At 37.7% G+C, this 21,524-nt stretch overlaps 1 protein-coding gene across 1 annotated transcript in view; it reads right to left on the bottom strand.

Annotated features, from left to right (window-relative positions):
• COL4A6 (collagen type IV alpha 6 chain) overlaps positions 1-21,524 on the bottom strand; it is a 111,889-nt gene that overhangs the window by 88,182 nt on the left and 2,183 nt on the right. The window lies entirely within an intron of this gene.

Here is a 21,524-nt window from a genome sequence, read left to right as displayed (position 1 = left end):
TGTTCTCCAGAATTTCTGAAAATGCGGGAGTGGAATGAATTTATACTTTGAACTGTCCAGTATGACTGAGTTATTTAAGTAACTTCTGATTAAATAATTTTCTTTTTACAAGATTATTTTACTCTCATCAGCTCTCAACAGATGTGACTCCCAGAGCTCCAAGATTACAACAGACAGACCTGGTCATTACCTACACGTTGTAATTACAGACCACATCTACCTCCCCTACACATTGAGCAGACCAGGTGTGTTCTGCCAATAAACATACTTTAGTTAAACTCCCCAGCCTCCTTTCTTCCCTAGCTGCTCCTTTACTTCAGCTATAGAAGGCTCAGGAGACAGTAGAGGCAGAGACATCACATTTCTGGGCTTGCAGGACACAAATATTCAAGAAACCTACAAAAGCTCTAGAAAATATTATTTACTATAGTGGTGATAATCGAAATCCCCAAAACAACTAGCCTCAAATTCTTGAGGATGTCAAAACCATTTTAAACCAATTTTCAAAAAGCTGTGGTTTGAAAATCTTGGTTTTAACTCTTACTGTGATTGTTCTTAGCACAGAACAGAAGGAAAAAATGAAAATCTAAAATCTAGTGAGGAAAATTTAAATAGTGCTACAGTTACAGGCCCACAAACCAAACAAAAGCCATTTTGGTGAAGAATATCAGTGTTTTCTGACAGAATGCTTTGTACTGCAGGCATCATTACAGCACTTTGTATATAGCATTATTAACACATGCAGAACAGAGTACAGAGCACAGCCATTCAGTACAGCAGTCAGACTATATCAGCAGGACAGACTACTGACACGTGCACAGGACAATTCTAGCTAAGTATCAGGACTATTGGCCTCTATTCAAGTTCATGTTAGGAACCTGAATATGCAAAAAAAATACATATAATCTTCCTCAAAAGGACTGACATCTGAGTTCATAACATAATGAAACAGAGAAATTACTGTAACAAATAATTGAGTAAGAAAGTTATTAAAATAGATTTTCACTATTTCCTTTTGCTTAAAAGCCTCACACAAGAAAAAAAAATGCAATTCTCCAGGCCTGAGCTGAGAACAGCTACAACACAATGTAGCCAGTGCATTATTCTCCAGAGGTGAATATAAAGAAACAGTGGGAAAGAGCTGTGGAGTCCTTAGTCCCTGAGACCACCCTGCTAGCAACAATCTCCACCAGATAACTCCTGAGTATTTTTGCCACATTATCACCTATGAGACACACACACAGTATTACCAGGTTTCAGTAGCACTAAACAGAAAAAGCATGTTTGTTTGAGAGGCCCTCTTTATTTGTACAGCACTTTGAAGTTAACGTTTCTGCAACTTACTCATTTGCTTTAAGACAATTATTAATACAGTCTCTTGACAACTGTTAAATAATCATGTATTTGTCATAACATAAAGTGACTGAAAAGTCATCATCTAAAAAAAGCCTAAATGTACCTTTAACTGTTCTTTCCACCTTTTCCAACCCAGCTATATCAATATGAACTGCTATAATTCTTCCTTCCTCTATATGAAATTTAAGTAACAAAGGTCAATGAAAAGATTTTGAAAGGATGTAACAGCTTCAAGATTAGTTAGAACAGTGTTTAAACAGCTATGAAACTTTCTCCAAGAAAACTGCACACACACTTAGGCTTGTCTCAGCCTGATGCAACCAGGAGTTGGTGCTACATTACTCCTTAAACACGCGGGGACAAGGGACAAAACACATCTGCTGTGACAACATTCAGATTATTTTCACTGACATGATTCTAGCTGACCTCGTGCCTTCACTCTGCTCAGTCAATAAAAGTTTGAGTACCTTTTTAGTACCTGAATAGGCCAGTTAACAGTTTTATTTGGCAAGTTTTGCTTATACAATCATCCTTAGTTTTACGTTAATTCCTCTGGACTGCAGGCTGCTGCCCAAAGTCTCATTTCCAGTCTCACAGATCTCTCTCCCTGTCTTGTCACTCCCCATTCCCACCTCTCCAGAGCCAGCAAACTGTGAGTCTGTGGTGACAGAGGGTCAGAAGAACAGCAGAGAGTATTTTTCTGTCAGAACAATAAACTGATCCACCTCACCATCTAATCAACTGATCCAGCAAAAGGGAGGCAGGAAACCACAATCAGGACACAGGGCAGCCCACACTTAGATCGGATTAAGTGCAATGTAAGACTCAATGCATGGAAGATAGGGGATATAAGGGTTGAATTTAAGTATTCAATTGTATTTATTTCTCTCACTTTGATGAGCTCAGGTCCTCATGGGATTAGTCTTTTTCTCTACTGGGGGCACTGGCATGAGGGGCAAAAATCTGACCTCACTAAAGGTTTGTAAGTACTTGTGAGTCCTGCATTCAGAGAGGTCAATAGAAACTTCTGACAGACTCCAACAGAGGTGAAACTGAGCTTGTTACCAAAATGTCCTTCTCATGCAAATTCAAATGCCATTTTATCTGGTGACTGAGTATTGGTTGTGTCTGAAGGGAGTATTTTGTACTGTTACCCAACCCTAAGGATATTTAGGCAAAGAACCTCATGCATGCACCAGAAATTGTAGTTTATATATATATATACACAAAACTATAGATATAAAACTACCAAAACATTTTCCATACAGCTCACATTTAAAGCTATGTATAGGAACCAGCCATTAACAAGATTTAAATGTCATTTTGAGGGGACCTTTGTGTTTACAGCACTAAGAGAGGATCTATAGATTTTAAAGTCCACAAATACAGTAGTTTACATGATCAGCTCCATGCTTCCTTTAAACCTCCTATTAGTGTCCAAGGAACAAAAATAATTTGCCATCTCTTCCACCTGTTACACTGCTGCTCCTGGACATCTGGAATTTCCTCACTGCCATCTCCTGACAAAGCATAGGAAAGATCCTCAGCTACTCAGTTCTCAATATCAGGAGGTTTAGACCCTATTCAGGGTTACTTTCCTCCCATACTGTGAGAGACTTCACATTTCATTTCAATCCATACCAAAAGTCATGCAGGGAAGGGAGCAGTGGGTGCACCTGACACACGAGATGACTGGACAAACACACCAAGGAAGGACAGCAATCTCTGCATACATGCACTCCAGTGATCTCACAAAACTGAACTGTGGTGTGGAAGGACTGCAGATGCTGCTACAGGACTGGAACAACAGGACTGCTTATGCTGCTCTTTCCTGCACATAATTTCAATATAAAGACTACATATGGTAGAAGAGCACATTTCCCAGCAATGCATTAGCTACCAGGCCATCAGAGTCATCATTATAACACAGTAAATAATTATATTGAGATTGATAAACTTCCTTGCCCCAGCTGTTGAAAGCTAAGCCAAGACTAAACACATTTGTACAGCACTAGTAAACTTTCACCATTTGAATAGCTTTCCTGTTATTGTCAAACCTACAACCACATAATCCTTCTGACTGACCATATGGCAGAAGGACAGCAGCCCAGAGAGGCAGCAGTATGAGAGAGGAATTTCACATGTCAGTACAGTTTTGTAGGGGCCTCTCACAAAACAAGGAACAGCCAGTCCTTGTAATGAAAATTCCAAAAATGTCATTTTAAGAACAAAGTGCTCTGGCCTATAGTTCTGTTTAACACCCTCTCTTTATAAGCAGATGTTTAAAGGTCACATTATATCCTTTTATAAACTAAATAACAATAGTAATGTTCCTTCATTTCGCAACTACATTTGCAAAGCCAATATTTTAGCACTCAACTGAATCTTAACCTGCTTGTGGATCTGGGATCTTTTAGATCCTGGTTGCTGTCTGTAATACTTAAGCTTGCTGGATATAGGACAGTTAAACTGGACATACACAAGTTCATAAAACCTAGAAGTGGCATAGAAGTACTGAGGGGCCCAATTTACGTTGTATGGCTACTCTTGATCATCTCTGAAAAGTCACCATGACCAGATGTTTCTATGGTCTGGAAGAAAGCAAATCTCACTCCTATCTTCAAGAAGGCATGAAGGAGGATCTGGGGGACTCCAAGGCACTCAGCCTCCTCTCAGTCCCTGGGAAGTTAACAGAGCAAATTCTTCTGAACACCTATTCCAACCACATGAAGAAGAACATAATCAGAAACTGTCAGCACAGACTTGTAAAGGGAAAACGATGCCTAATTATCCTGATGGCCTTTTAGGATGAGATGTTGGGCTTGATGGATGAGAAGAGAGGAGTTGCTGTTGTTTACCCTGACTTTAGTGAGGTGCTCAACAGTGCCTCAAGATCCTCATAGAGAAACTAATAAAGCACAGGTTAGACAAGTGGACAATGAGATGCATTGAAAACTGGCTCCATTGCCAGGTTCAGCTGACTTCAAAAATAAACTGAATTAAGTTTTACTCTTCATTTACATGAGAACATGTGAGTGAAGTTGTCATGATTGAAGAAGCTCAGCATCATAAAGAATGAAGCTCTTTATTTCAACTTTAAGAGACCTACCTGATCCGGTCCAGCTGTAGCTGTGATAAAGGTACACAGAACATGTGACAGCCAACTCAGGTGCCTTTCTTTATGACCTAGCCTGAGATTTCAGTACATTGTCACCCTAAGGCTAACAAATAATTTGCTGAAGCATCAGCAGCAATACATCTCTCCATGGTTTTTCAATTATGTTGTGCTGTTTTATCTTGTAGAAGATAAGTTTTAGCACTTTCCAAATCCTTAGACTTCATTAAAAGTTCTACCTATTGCACAAATATTCCAGGAAAGTAATTCACCTAGCTGGATTCTTTTCCTCTCCTCTGCAAATGCTGTTTCTAATGGTTGATTTTAGAATGGCTTCAGAAATGATATTGCAGAAATCAGAGGCTGTCAGTGTGAAATCAACATGTAAATGCAACATAAGGCTTAAAGACAACATCAGTGTCAAGCACAGTCAAGTGTTAAAAACTTGATTTCCTGACAAAATGTTTTCTCATACACAGCATCTGCTAATACTTATAGCTTAAAGTATGCTGGAAATACTGTATACTTCATCAGTATTAGCCAACAGCTTTTCGTCACCTTTATCACTAGTCCCATTGACAGTTGCAGAGTGAAATACAGAAGGACATTACCAAAATTACTAATGGTCACCTAGTGCTCCCACAATCAAAACTCTGATTTTTTTAAATTCCAGATTGGCGCTTCAACTATGACACAAGGTTGTTTCTCTTACAGTAGACCATCTTCAAAGACTTCTTTTATGTCAGCAACGTGAAGCAAAATATTGCTTTCAGAAAACAGGAACTAATGAGATGTAAACAATGACGAGAACACATCTGAGAACATATCTAAAGAGACCACACTACAGAAATTTACATTCATTCACAGAATAAGGTTATTCACTTTCCTCCCACCCACATTTTGATTAGGACAATTCTGTCTTCATTTGTACACATATATTTTCTGTCTTTAAACAAATATACGGTGTCATTGTTAGAGCAAAGTAAACAGAATTTTGTCAGGGATATCTATTTGAATTGCTCTTTGTTTCTTCAGTTTGGAATTTAAACAGCATGTTTAAAGAAGACAGCTCCAGGAGAGTTTTACAAACACTGACATTTTCTAAGTGAAGACTGTTTACCCGAAGACTCCAGGGCCTCTTAAATCATAAAATCTCCCCACTCAGCTCAATGGACTATGGGAACAACTGTTCTATGGCTTCTACCCACCTTGAATGCAGCAGAAGAAATCAAGCAGTTGAAGGTAGAAGAACAAGAATATAGGGAAACACTCAGGTATCCTTGACCATGCAATCATGCATACCAAAGACTGCATACCAACAGCAGACATGTGCTGATTTTAGATCTTTTTAACACAAGAAAACCCAACCAAAAAAAAAGAAACAAACAAACAAAAATCTCTTGAAAAGGTAATATAGCCAGGATCCCATTAGCCTGATATTCTTGAAGAATCCATGGGTCCTTTGAACATTCTTTCTGAACATTCTTCTTTACACATGAAATAAAATATAGAGAGTGAAATTTGTCAGTAATAACACCAAATATCAATGTTTGTCATAAATCAGTGTATTTAAAGCTACTCACCACGTACACATTTAACTTTGATTTCACTAGGAGAGTTCTAGAATCTTACTGGCCAAACACTTGCACACAATCTTGTCTGAATATTATATGTTCCTCCCAGTATGCAGGACACTCTTAGAAACTACTTTTTCAAAACCTCAAGAGAGTCAGGGAAGGCAAGGGCAACTTTGAAGTCAACACAACCAAGAACACATGTGGCTCATTTTCCTAATTCAGCCTCATGTTTGTTTTGCTTTACACTCACATGTTCAGAACAGAATATAGAAAATTATTTAGTGTATCCTCATGTACCATGGCATTGTACATAGAGCAAATAAGAATGGTCACCTTTTCTTGTACAAAACCACAGTTCAACTCATCACAAAACATGTCACGATGATGTAATGGGTCATTTGAATCTACTCCCCAGAGTTGCTACACATAAGCCCTTTTAAATTTAGTAACTATGAGCAGAGACAAATCTATCCCTTAACAGATCTAAATAATATAGTAAATGTATGAGTCTGGCAATAGTACAGGTCAGCAAAACACCAAAATAGACTAAGAAGGAGCCACCTCACAGCTTGGACACTGTAAACTAGCCCTCCCTGCTTCTGTGCTCAGCAAAAACTGTTAGGATGGTACACACAGAAAAAGCAAGAGCCAGAACACAAAGAATGCTCAATTTTCTACATACCTAATATTTAAAATGTTAAAACATGTACTCATGTCTCATGTGGCTTAAACCAGAATTTTGACTAGAGGAGGTACATTTCTTTAGTCATTCTGTACAACCTTGACCACCAACCTATGGCTCATATATGTTGAACTGCATTCATAAGATCTAATTGAATACAAAATTATTAGCTTCAATCATTTTGTATTCAGAGGTATTTTTCAAAAGCTGCAGCTCCCATTTTTCACATCCCTCTAAAGGTCAGAATGAAAAGGAAAGAAATCATTAATATTAAAAAGGAAAAACAAACTGCACAGTTTGTAAAAAGAAACATGTAGGTCTTGACTTTGTCGGATTTGTTGGAGTGCAAAGGTAGCCTGAATTGTCCAAGGCATTTCATGTCAGTGTAAGAGCTGCATAAATAATTGTACTTTGACAGCAACTGTACTGTCTTCTTAATGGATCCATTAAAAAATGGAAATATTCAAATCACCCTCTCTTTTAGTACTTTGATTCCAGAAAAAGGAGAAGTAGTACCCACCTAAACTTTAAGAAGAAAAGAAAAACGGTACAGGACTAAAAAGAGCTCAGTATAGGCAATAATATTTTGATAACATTCAAGTGTCAAGGTTTAAACATATGCTGGACTGGCTTGAATGTGAATCCTGATTTTCTCAATGGATTTTGCCCTTGTTCAGGAAGAACTCTTGCTGCTGGGAGGAGATGGACAACACCTCTGACCCCTGCTCCTGCACTTGCTTAAAAGTGGGGGGCAAAGGTCACTCTGAAGGAAAAACGTTTTAAACTTTCATTGGAAGGGTAGATGTAGGTTGGAATTTAGCTGGAGGTAGGGAAAAGAAATAGGGAAGAAAAAAAAATTTTGTCTGCTCACAGTTCTTCTACAAAAGCTGAGTTATATGAAACTCATTTGCAAGGCTTTAAGGATTAAAGTTCGTGTTGAAATACTGTATTGGCATTTGTAGTAAAAATAAATAAAATAGCTTTTCCATTTCCATAAACAGCTATTGCACCTCTCTAGTTAGCCTAACTCCCTAGTTCATTTATCTTGCTCTCAGCTGCCAAAAGCAGTGTACAGTTTTCATTTTCCCCAGGACACAGATTTTTTTTTGATCTTCAGATCTGCAGTCAGGTTGATTTTTCACCATTCTTCCTCCAGGATAAGCAGATGTATCTCTCTAAGAGACACAACTCTGCTGCTCCCCATTTTCCCCTGTAAGTCAGACTTACAAACCTTGCTGCTCTAGCTTGCAGCTATTGCTGAACTTTGATAGTTCTTAAACAAAGGAATAGAAGATACCCAGTTGTTAGAGATGCAGGATCAGAAGACATTTCCTAGGATTTGTAGAAAGAGGAAGACAGGACTGAAAGGTCCCTTTTTCTACTTCTGGGATGAGTTTACATGAACCATTCACTGCACTCACGTTGTGCAGGAGCTGGAGTTCAATACCTGTCATGCAGCAGGTGGTAGGATGACTCTTCACAGACTCATTACTGTCCCACAGTATCAGCAGTTTTTTTCTAGTCCCACTCACCACTAAAGAGGAAAGAGAACAAACTGCTTTTGGTGACCCTCCAAGTTCCATTAACAAAAATGCACATGGAGTTTAAGCTGGCCCTTCAAAATAGAGGTCAAAAAGAAACTTCCTTCTTATTCCTCTGGAAGATATGTCCTAAGTTTCTGCATTTATAGGTAATTGTGGTGGCTTAAAGCATGAACCAGCTGTTTGGAGACTCAGTGAGGGAACTATGGTTGCACTAGTTTGTGCCCAAAATTTCAGGGGCTGCAAGGCTTAAATTTCTGGCCACACAACTTACAAAAAAGAAAGTTCAGATGAGAAGATCTGTTTTCTTTATAAACAATAGTAGTTGATCATAGCCAGCACAACATTAACAAGTATAACACAATAAAATTATTTCATGTGTCTGAAACATGTCTGGTTAAACATGCCTGGTATTTTACAAGTATCTAGATAGCTAAAGAAATACAGAAAGCAAAAACAATGCTGTATGGTTCTCTTTCTGTCCAATTATGTATTGAAGGAATACGATATATTTTCCCACTTACAAACAGCATTGGTTTTATCCTTTTGCTAGCAGGTAATGTAATATAATCACTATTGAACCTAAGAGATGAGGGAAATTTGCACATTTAGTAATAATTAAAGTATTGATATCCTTTGCTGACTACAAACCGGGAGAAGAATTTCACAAACTATTGTTCAATATTATGACACAAGAGCATGACACCTTCACTTGGACTGAAGAAGGAAAGTTATTGTTTATATATTTTCTTTACAAGGCAAACAAATGCAGAGATTTGCAAAGCATCCCAGAAGGAAGCCTTCTGAAGAAAATTTCATTAAATACTTAATTTCTTGCACATGATCTAGTATTTGATTACTTTCTTAATGGTTAGAAAAGAAAAAGAGGGGGGAAAAGGGCAAAAGAAAAGAATCACTAGTAATAAAACCCCTCCTTGAAATCAGCAGCAATGTTTTTTAATTAATTCTGGCTCAAAAACTACTACTGCTGTAGTAGAATGACTGATCACAAATTCTTATTTTAAAGACTGACCATTAAGTTTTCCTTGAGAGAAAGATCAAATATTATTAAAATATCTTAGAGAAATGTGTTTAGATGTATTTTGACTTTGTTATGATAATAGTGGCCATAACCCTTGCCTTGACATGAAGGAATGTGTGTATCTCATAGGAAAGTTGCAACCTTTTGCACCTAACCCCATCTCAAAACTCCTAATCTCAGCACTGCTGTGTTGTCATAAGAAGCTTTACCAGAAACATAAGTGATAGAACAGAGAGGACTGGGAATTAGCAGGAAGCATTTATATCTCAGACCATCCTGAGCTATCAGGGGCTCTGATGACTTAGACTTTCTTTCAGATGAGATAAAAACCAGAGGTCCTAGCATCTGGTGGCCATGAGAAAACTAGAGTTATTAGACATTGAATTCTGGTAATATTACAAGACAGATAAGTTTATTCAGCCTTCCTAAAAAATTCCTTACTGTTTTGGAGCAAATTATATATTCTTCTAGCCACAGCACCTAAAGGTGCTGTGCAATGTTTATTTGTATGCTGCAAAACAAACCACTAATACTGCAGGATTATATTGTACTCCACAATGACAAAACATTCGTTTCATCTGTTTTATCTGTTGTCTCATAACAGCTATATTAAGTTTTGTTACCAGCATAACTACTGAACCCCCATTCTCCAGAGTATTGGAGGCTGCATACCCTGCAGTGGGGACCTACAGAAATAGTTTACATGGATGAAATCCTTTAGAGTTGCTGGAGTATCACTGCAAGGAAAGAATATGTGCCCAGCTGTGCTGTGTCCCATCCTTCTGTAGATTTCCCATCACACCCACATGCCAGTTTACAACACTGTGTACACTATGAGAAACGATCTTTGTGTCAGAGGTGAGCACTGACATTCCTTATGTCAGTCATCTGACCTTGGTGCTCACAAAATTACCCCTCTTACCATCCTCCTTTGGTCATAAAAGGACTCAGGTTATTAATAGTTATTGTCCAAGTCATGCCTTGGTTGGATAAATTAGCACCAAAACTAGATTGTCTCAATATCCTCTTCTCCTTTAACCTTCTTCTAGAGATCAAAAGTGTCAGTGAGAGGTACTAAATAATTAATCTGGTTATGATGTGTTTTTATTCTGAAAACTCTTTCTACCTGCTGTTACTGTTCTTTGAGATTCCCAGGAGGTCAAAGCTAAGCAATAGCTGTACATAAACATACGCCCACATGGATTTTTACTTGAATCAAGTATAATAACTTTGGCTACTCTAATGTTAGTCTGACCCAAGGATTACAACCCTGATTAATTTCTCAGTTTGTAAGGAGTGTGCAATGTTCTCAGAGTGAAAAACGAGATGTCTTTTCTGGCTGGGGCAGATTTTCCCTCAGTAAATGAAATAATTTGATGTTTTCTAGAAGACTAATGTTTCTGTTGTTGCAAGAAGAGAAGAGAATGATCCTTTTGGATTGCTGATCATTGAGTCAAAAGATTTATGATCTGAGCTATCACATCAACAATCAGCTTTACAATAAAATCCTATTGCAGAAAAGCTCCTTTTTTATGGTCCCTCTTTACACAGCAGCAGCATAAAGCACAGCTGTGCTCTGAGCTCACCATCCTGCCACAAGACTAAGAAAGAAAAGTTTTGGGAGCAAAGACAATTGTTTCCAAGTCTTTCCATAGCCAGATGATTACCAACACCTTCCTACTGCAGTGAGTGATTTTTAATTAAAATCAGTCTTGAAACTCCACTTCTACACCCATGAACAACATTTAGCTCAGGTGTTCTCTAGGTTTTTAGAGACAGAGAAGCTGACCATCCTTAACCAGAATGAATATCAGAGGAAGCTGTGTGTACACAGTTCCTTAAACAGCAGCAGTGCAATTCAACAGTTGGTGTGATGAGACTGCTCCTTGCTGAGCAATATTTTCCCAGGATTTCTTTAGATTTCACACATATCTGACAGGATGCAAATCTTTTGAAGTAGAGATTCTATTTCAACTTTGATTTTTCATGTATGAGAGCACACTAGGGTCAGATGTGGTGACCTGAGTTCACAGGTGGGAGCATTACAAACCTAGATTAACAGGCAAGAAAGGTCACAGCTTGACAAAGATGTGAGTTTCAGAGAAAAAAGCATTCCATGTGTACAGGGAGATACTTGAATCTCACAGATTTTTAACAAAGCTGATATAAGTACTATCTGAAGAGTGTTTTTGAAAAGTAAAATCTGAATAACATTGCATGCTATGGACTTCTGATAAGTGCTAGATTTCCTTCCTCTAACCACAAAAAAAACAATTCACAGCTATCTATACTCCCACATTCATCACACAGACAAACTTGCTGTGACAGGCACAAGCCCTACACTTGCTGTGGGAGAAATAGTATCAGAGCTAAAAATTCAGCTGTGAACTAATCCAAACATTAAGATCCTAACCTCCCCCCATGAGAGACAAACAGCAACTTCACACTGCAGAGCAGGGGCTGTACATTGTACACCCTGACACCCCGCAGGCTCCTTTGTGGTACGGAATACATTAATAAGGGCAAAGGTTATTCTCCAGCAAAGTTTGCAAATCAAATTCTATAGAAAACCAAACAAAAGGTTACATGAGTATTCATTTATCTATGAGCCCTGAGCTCAACAGAAAGTATTTCATTTCAGATTTTGCGAAGGTGTCCTAACAATGGCAGCTTATACACCACAGGTACTCTACAAACAAGGCTAAATTAATTAATATCAAGTTTCAACCAAATGTATGACAGAACCACATAGTGAGAAAGGTTTCAAATTAGTTTTTTCACTAAACTAATTTCAGCTAAGACCTTTGATAAAAAACAGTATGGGAAGAGTAACTGAAAGAAAGAACATACCTGATTACTTTTAAAGCACATAGGCTTCCAGAGTGGCGCAAATAGGAAATAAAGAATGGCTCAAGATGTTACCCAATTTATTTAGTTAGATAAATTATCTTAAGATATAAGTTGTCCAACTTATTAGTATTTAACCCACCTACAGAAATATTCCCTGCCTCACACTGAAGAAAACACCATGTGCTTATAAAAGTCTGCACCAGATCAGACACTGAACTGCCAAAAGGGACAGCAGAGGCTTGCAGAGGAGCCGTCGGGACCAGCTGCCCTCCATCCTGCCCCACAGACACGTGCACCCACACGCAGGCCAGGCACAGCCTCCCGCTAGGAAACAGCAACAGCAAACAGGATTCCTGGCACCTGGCAGGCTTCTCTGCTGGAGTTTCTCACTCCATTTAACAGCTTTTTTCTTCCCACTCCAGCTTATCCAAAGACACAGCAATTAAAAGCATTATTTAGAAAAGGTTCAATCAATTACTGTCTTTTAAAAAACACACTTTGTTCTGAACACTTAACTGTGTCCAGTGTGCAACAAACATGACATAACAAAAACAGCAGATCCTGCAGGTCAGAAAGTATGATTTATACTTTCTTTCCTGCGGTCCAACTCAGACCTTTCCAAACAGATCTCCATCCAGCTTGTCAGACACCCTAACTGAAACAGGTCCAGGTGCCAATTACTTCCTACAAAGATGCAAGAAACCACACAGCTGACAGGTCTGAGATAATCCAGTCTCAGGAAAACCATCTCCTGATTTCCTCAACAGTGCTTAAGTCAAACATCCAGATGTTACATGACAGATCCCCACAGGCAAGCACCTGACCTAAAAGCCATGGAAGAAATCTGATACTTTCAAGACAATTTTGTTTTCTCCTAGTTTCCTCAAATAAGCTTTAGAGATAGAAATTGATATTTTATTTTATAAATTTAAAAACTAGAATGTGTGACTGTTAAAATAATAGCTTTTTAAAGCTAGTAGAATTAAGACACTAAATCCCTGGTTCTTTTAAATCCAGCCCTCTTGTAATACTTCACGGAAAAATGTGGCATTACCTGTATCCCTGTGAAAAATACTACAATACTTTATGGTTTTATTTACATTATGCTTTTATAATTTGAACAAATTAAAATAACACTAACATTGTTCTATTTCTTTACAGATGTTATTTGTTTGGTACAGTCTTAATTTTTTAAGTAATACTATTTTCTAGCCAACCTCATGGCTCCTGAGTGGGATACATGAAAAGAAAGCAACAAGGTTTAGGTAAAGTCTTCAATTTTGTCAAATCAAAACTAAAATTCAAATCTGCATTCAGGTCAGTTTTTACAAAATATATATTTTGTATATTATTATCCTAGTTCTCTAGTCACACATACTAGAAGAGCTAGTAGATTAGTAAAGAAAATCAAGAAAGAAAAATACTTGCATTATCTTAGGAATTTGAGAAAAATACAAATAAGCACTCATTCAACTCCCCACTAAACTGAGTATTACCAACAGTTATCTGCCTTGAGGCATACCTTCCCCTCTGGGAGCAGCTCCCTCCAGCACAATGCCTTGAAAGAAAGGAAAAATACATGCAATTTTTGATAAAAAGGTAGACAAACTACTGGGAGCAGTATGATTACTTTACAGATAGCTACAAACATGGTACGGAGCATTTAAAAAGTTACACAAAACCATTCATCAAGCTATATTGATAATAGAATCCAGGATTCTTTATGCCACAATCAGGTCCTCGGGTTTTATCTACAAAATACTAGCTTCCTGCCCTAACCATAAAATATCTGATAGAAGTCAATATCCTGCTACAGTTTCTTGATATCATCCCACAGGAATTAGTGATTTCAGTCTTATCAAGAGCAGACAGTGCAGTGGTTATAAACTGAGCAAGCACAGTAAATTTCCCAACTCTGTCAAGTAATTGAATGAACTGTAGTGGTTTCATCTTACAGAGATAATCAGGTTCCAAACAGAATTTGAATTCCTTTCCCACAGTAGTTTTATGATTAACATAATGGAAGAAGCTCAGTGCCTCTGTGCATCTTTTTCAAGATACAAGGTGATACTAGTGCTACTTTGATACAGTGTGATGTAAGATCTAAATAACCAGGTTTAAGATGCCACTGACATTCGATAAATAAGGAAAATCAGGATTACTTATGCCAGACACTAAATGAAATTCCAAAAGAATGTGAGGCCCCCAGTGACACACTATATAAGGTGCAGACTAAATTCTCAGTGACTTAACTGAACACAGTAGCCAGAGTACACCTGACAGCAGGGTAACTGCTTTTCAATCGTCTCTACCTTTCTGCAGTTGCATCCATAGCTTTTAAGGGTCTTACAAAACACTTCTGCTGCCTATCTAGAAAAGTGTCCACCCTTTGAAAATCAAAAAAACCTCATGACATTCTTCACAAAGGCTAATCCTGCCTTTCACTTTTTAAAACAAAACCAGATAAGGAACTGTTGTAAATCTGAGATCTGTGAGCTGCTGGGTTGCAGGAAGGCCCCTCTAAACAAGTACATTGTGGAGCTAGTCTGTACCTGTGTCTCACTGCACATTCCTCTGACAAAGGAATTTAGGCCTGAAACCTGGTACCCCTCTGTCCTCCTCTGAGTGAGTTCATAATACCGGAATGAAGAGGAGGGAAGTAACTTTCTCACTGGAATTTCTTTAATGGAAACTGTAAGAACACATCTTGATGAAACATATGCTGGAAGTATTTTGCCTGGTTATTCACAAAGGAAGCTTACATATAGAAAACATAGAACTATTTCAGGAAAATTTATCTCTGGTAAATTCAGTGTTATTATATAATCCAAATGAAATCTGTAGCCAATATTACTGCCCAAAGATGCCTGGGCTGACAGTCTTCTGTGTAGAGAAAACTTAAAATAGTCATTCCAAATGTGGACAGTAACTTAGTAAAAAATAAAAACTTCAACTGAACAACCAAAAAAACCCTTAAAGTTGCCTTTTCATAGCCTTTATTTACTTCTAGCCAAAATACTTGGTAAACGTTTTAGTTGTGATTCATAAAGTATCCTTGAATGGAGTTGAAAAGTTACAGTAGTACTGGAGATCCAATATAAATATTAATTTAATTCTACTCTACCACTGACAGGCTGTAGTTAAGACTCATTAGCAAGGATTTTAATCCTTGCCCCTCCTCTCTGAAAGAAGTGCAGAACTCGGTTGGATAGAACAAATATGAAAAATAAAAATCAAGCAGATTCTCTGGAAACTTGAGTGTCTCATGCTTGCCCATAGAAGAAAGTGCAATTGAATGAAGAGTCTTTAAGAAGCCATAATTAACATTTTACAGTTTCGTGCCTTACAGGTTAGAGATTGAAGCTTTCAAGATCTCCTAAGGCAGATTGTACAAGTTCCCCTCCTTTAGAGAGGAGCCTTAAAAGGACAGGGGCAACAGTTCAAAGGAGACTTTTTCACACATCCAGGACAGTAATACTCAGCCTGGACCAGTGCAAGGATATCTGAAAATCGCTCAGGGGTGAAAGACAACACAGAAATGCAATCAGTGATTACGTACTTTAAAGCAAAAGCTGCAACATGTTTCTTTGTATTACATAAGGAAACAGCGTGAAATGAATGAAATAAATGAACCCTAGAGAAGGGTTGAAACAGATGAAATGCTGCTCTAACTTCAACAGCATGTTTCAGGATTCAACCCATCCTGCCCTCTGCTCAATGGAGCGTCTGCAAACACATTCTACCTTCAATGGAAAACGTGCTCTGCCACATGAAAAGCTGTTCTGAGCCAGCCCAGGGTTCGTACAGCCTCAGAAGGGCAGTGGTCACCTCCAGGGTGATTTTCCACACACCACCTGAGGTGTGGGGGCCCCTCAGTACCCGGACTCTGCTGAAGGCTCCCACACGCCCCAGGGCCAATATATTCACATGGAAATTGCTCCGCTAAGAGATACAGGTCAAATCACAGTTTGGAGCTCACTCTAATTGTCTAGGCAGATTTTGGTTTAATCCTAACAAGATTATACATTCACAGAGATTAAGGTTGTTAAAAGTACCACAGAGCAAACCATATAATCACTACATTGAAGAGACCATTAACTATTCTGTTTATTGTCACCCACTCCTTAAACTTTAACACCTCTGTAGTATTCAAAGAAATTTTCTGTTTCTATTTGTGGTAAAAGTAGGCTAAGAAGCTGACATTTACTTTGGTGACAAGAACACATTGTTACAGGAGTGGTTTGAAAGTTTCTTATTTTCATCACCGTATTTTCTCTACATTTTTCTTACATCTTTCACCTTTTCAAGTCAGCAAAGATAAGCACCATATGTAGAAAGAGATTTCACAGGCTGTTACTAGTTTAAGTCAAAACTACTTTATTAGGTTAAAAATTCACTACTCTTCATTTGTAAAAATTATTACAAAGTTTACAAGAAGAGACAGCTGTTAAAAAACTGTTTCTGTTGAAACACAGTTTCTATCTCAAAACTGATACAAAATTTTTACTAAATAGCAAGCATCGTGTTTGTGTTTCATCCAAGGAGACCAAGGCACAGCACACTTCTATCATTTCTGGCGATAAAGGCTCAGCATTTTCTCTGCAAAGTGCGGTACACACTGTGCAGTGCAATACAGGACCTGCCAACCTCATCTTCCAGCCAAATCCACACTTCGTATATGCTGCATTTCATGGAGAAGGCATTTACAGAGATACATTGATTTTACAGATAATGTTCCAACTTTCCAACCCCTCACACACACTTTAATAATAGCCTAAAACTTCACAAGGGTGAAGATGAAAGCCTACACGTTCCTTTTATGGAAAAGTCTGAAGACTACTAGAAATTCTTAATTTTCCAAGCTTGCTTTTTGCTCCTGCAAGGCTATGTTCTTCCAGTTGAGTTACACCCTGGCTTTGTGGAGAGCTTTAATCATCCAAGTACAATACAATGATTCGCCTTCCTACTGTTTTGATGTGTTTCCACTGCAGTAGCAGCAATAATTCCAAAATGCTTTAAAAACACTTTTTCAATATATATTTCACAGAGCAACTGGTATCTGCACAATACTTCACAACAAAAGTTTTATATAAGGAGAACTACTACAACTTTTAAATGTTGCTCGTCTTTGAGAAAGTTAAGCCATTATTCAGTGTGTCACTTAATCTATTTAACTTTGTTACAGTAATGATATGCATTTCTATATGAATTTCTAAGAAAACTACTTTCCAGCTTAGAAATTCTAAACAGACTTTAAGTTAAAGTACTAAGAGTAATAGTTTCATCACTTCTTCTACAATTTTATAGTTTTCTGAGGAATCTTTTTTGGTTTCAAAATTCTTTTAAGAACTAAGCATTATTTCATGTCCAGAGAGATACCTTACTACTTGCAAGGGCATGACCTTAATAAAAAAATAGTGCCTTCAATGATTCAAACAAATGAATAAGGAATATAAGAAATTGATTTGAAAACACTCTAATACAATGTGAGAAGGTAAAGTACATGCAGTAATTTTTAAAAACTGGGAAAAGACAAAGCACTAACTTGTCACTATTCAGAGATTTAAAGTGATGCTGCTTGCAAAAAAAATAGAGTTGGTGACATTTAAATTGTGGAGATTTGAAGAAGCGCAGGAGCATTCATTAGTCCATTTCTTGCTTTACTGCACTTTTCATTTTCCTCTCCTCTGATTTTTAGGTCAAAACCAACCCCTCCAAACAGTGCTAGAAATTAATTTATGCAGCTGGCTTTCAGCTTACTCTGTACAAACAGTTAATCTCTAGAAAGCTGCAAATTTGCATCTATCTACCAGCCAAAAAAATATGCTAAGGAAATAGTTAGTGTTGCTCTTGCTACCTTGTACACAACCTTGCTCCTTCAATTAAATTAGAAAAATTACAAATATGCAAAACTGAAGACAATTAAGTATTAGTTTCATTTTTACAGAAACTTTGATGTATTGCCTTTCTAGCTAATTCCAAATTAGTCCAGCTATCACACCTAGAGGAGATTTGACCTGTGTTATGCATCAGACCAGGGTCTTGCCAAATGCTTGTGCCAAGTGTGGAATCGTTTGTTTCTACGCTGATGGGGAAAGCAATGAACATTAGGTGCAAACCTCTTAAAGAGATTTATGCAACAGAGATTCCTGGGTAACAGGCACCGACACGTCCTCGCTGCTGCTGGGAGTGAGGCACCAGAGAAAGCAGTGCAGGATTAACAGCAGTGATACTGGCAGCCTCCCTGGCTATTAAAGCACAAAGGAGAGACAGAAAGGCAGAGGAGCTTATGAGCACGTTGAGGCAAGGGCTGGAGCTGTATAAAGTACAGTAGATTCCAGCCAAAAAGGAGAAAATAGAGCAGTGAGTGAATAAGGCAAACTCAGAATACAGTAGCTATTGACATCTCAGTTGACTGAAGCAAATCAGACCAATTTGGTTCACAGAGCTGATTCTCTCAGTGTTAAGGTAACCAAGTGAGCAGAGATTATGCAAACTGGATGGTGCTGGTTTAGTGGCCCCAAGAGGTTGACACCAAAGCAAATCAAAATTCTGCAGAAACAACAAGAAGGGAAGCACAAACCAGAGGGATCTCTACAGCTTTGGATCTATTTGGTTGAAAATAACCTATCAATGAAAGCTTAAAAAAAATTCCTATTTTTAGTTTAGGTGTTATGACTAAGAACTAAGATACAGGCATTACCCAACCCCACTCATGAAGAGATTCTGTACAGCAAAGATGGATAAAGTGGGGAGAAGCCCCAGCATGAAACACTCTGCCTCCTTTAGGGAGGCCAGCATAACAATAGCAGTGCTTAAGTCAAGAGAATACAGTGGCTGGTGCCAATGATTGTCCACAAGAGGAAATAAAATGCTTCTTCAGGTCACACAGTGCCTCACACCTATACAAAAAACAACTACAGCCTTAAACGGATAATGAAACCACAAAAGCTCTTCAGAATACAATCACATACATTACTTCATTTCATAGCTGCTGTAACCTGACATGGTATCTGAGTGCCAAATAAATTGCAACTCACTCAATTGTCTTCAGCACACAGAAAATATTCAGCAAATAGGCAATTATTTGTTCAAACGGGAAAGTATATTCAGCTTTAAATGAAAATTTCCCCTAAAATGCAACATCTTAGCAAGAGCTAGAAAATTAGCACTGTCATCAACAGTTTCTTTTTTTAGTAACTCTCCTTATTTAGCTACAGAATCAGAGTAGAATTCTTATTATTTTACCATAGACCTATTGTTATTTAAACTTGACCTCTGCAGAAGGACCAATCTTCACCAACAAGTGTCTCCACAGCCATGCATTCTTACAGATTAGAAGTTGCCTTATCCAGTAAACAAATCCTGAGATTTATAAGATCAGGTTGGTATTTTATATTATTTTTTTAATTCTGTAGACTACCTCCTTATAAAAGTAATAATAATAGGTTTTTTTCCCAATAAAGTTGATGGCTACATAAAGATACAGTTGTAAAAGTCAAGTTACAAAAGGGTTGCATACTTAAAAATACTGATTAAAATGGCAAAGGTCAAAACTTTATAAATACCTCTTAATGGATTATATCATATTTGCAGAAACTGAATTGAGAATAGTTACAGTAAGAGCTGCAACTCTGATTTTAAATATCCATAATTAAACAGCTAATTTTTCTCCTCTATCAGAGGCTCTGTAATAAAATTTATTTTTGGTCATTGAAAACAAGGAGTTGAGTTCAATTAAGTTGATCCAGTACATAATAAAGGAAAAGACACCATGAAGTATTTGTATCATAGATATAAAAATAATAGAAAACACACAAAAAACCTGGCATAATTAAGACATAGATAAACAAGATCACTTGGGCTAGCTTGTCATAAACTAGTAGAGTTTCAGTTACTGAAAATAGAGCAGACTTCCCCGGACTGGTTTTAGCACACAGTTTTTGTTTGCCTTGCTTGGATACTGAAGATGTTCTTGTGGAAGAAGATATCAAGTGCTAGGAAAAGGAAGTGGCTCTAGTTAATCTGCACATTTATTGGCTAAAAAAACCAAAAAGGAATAAATAAATCCAAACAAAAAGATCACAAAAGAACAAAAAACCCCACCCATATTTGAAAGCGTTGTAACAGTACATGAAGTCCACTCATAGATTATCTTATTGAACTCCACCTGAAAGCTCAGTTGTTCCAACAGAACATGTCCAACAATAAGTCCTAAAAGTAGTTCTTTAGAATATCACAACAAAACTAGGATGTATTCCAGGTGTGGTCAACTAGCTCAGCAACAACAGAAAGCAAATAAATGAGGAGTTACCATCCCACCTGTATGCCTGCTATGCTCTCAATGGGGCACAGAATGACTGTGCAGGACTAGTACGGGCTCAGCTGAGATCTTTGTGAAGGGACATGAGTCTCAAATTTCATCACAAGAGGCTCTCTCAGTTTAGTGACCATTTACAGCACATGTTCCATCTCACATGTATGACAACTCAGAAGCAGCAGCAAAACTCCAATTATGCTTTTAAAAGTCCCTATGCTAAAATCTCTTTGCTCTGTAGCCTGCAAAAGTCTCAGGGGAGGACAGTGATTAGCCAAGGCACATCCCTGCCTCTCTTGCACTGTTCCAATATTTTGTGTTATATCCCCTACCTTTGGACAACTTCTGTCACTTGTCTTAGTGCAATGAACATCTCAAAGATAGCACTACCTTGGTTTTGTATTTGCACAGCATTTTGCACTGATGTTCCAGTTCATTATTAATTAAAATTGTTGATAATAAAAGACTGAAACCATGAATGAAGCATAGCTTCTAGAGGGACTCCAGGGTGAAAGCTATTAGGGGAAACTCTTAGGTCACTTCCAGCAATTAGCCAACAGGTAACAATATCTCTGCCATACAACCCCACGTGTAACAGCAAGTCATTCATGTTTTCAACATTTGCTTCAAGAAAACAGAGATCATGTTACAAGACTAATTTTGTACTGCCATGCAAAACAGATCACAATTTATATGCAAGAAAAATAATTCTTAACAGAGATATTAATTCAGATACACATTGAAATCTTATTTGTACCAAAAGGGAGATGACTACACTTCATAACTGAGGCCTCTGAATCAAAGCCAGCTCTGATACAAGATGCTGGCCTGATGTGCCAGCTACTGCTTATACTAGTCACGTCCATAGTACCATCCCTGAAGAGTGCTTAAGAACTTGGAACAACACTTTCTTTTACAACAGGTAAATTACTGAAATTAGATTATTTAAAAGAAAAAATATGAACAAAGTTGTAAATGACACCATCTCCAGCAACAATTTGACTGTTTCTGTGAATAGTCTTCCAGAAGTTGTTATTCCTTAAC

Source organism: Catharus ustulatus, chromosome 14 (assembly GCF_009819885.2).
Source record: "Catharus ustulatus isolate bCatUst1 chromosome 14, bCatUst1.pri.v2, whole genome shotgun sequence".
In the NCBI taxonomy this organism is placed as follows: domain Eukaryota; kingdom Metazoa; phylum Chordata; class Aves; order Passeriformes; family Turdidae; genus Catharus; species Catharus ustulatus.
Note: the sequence above shows the minus strand (reverse complement) of the source record. Positions and strands in the feature narration are given on the sequence as shown.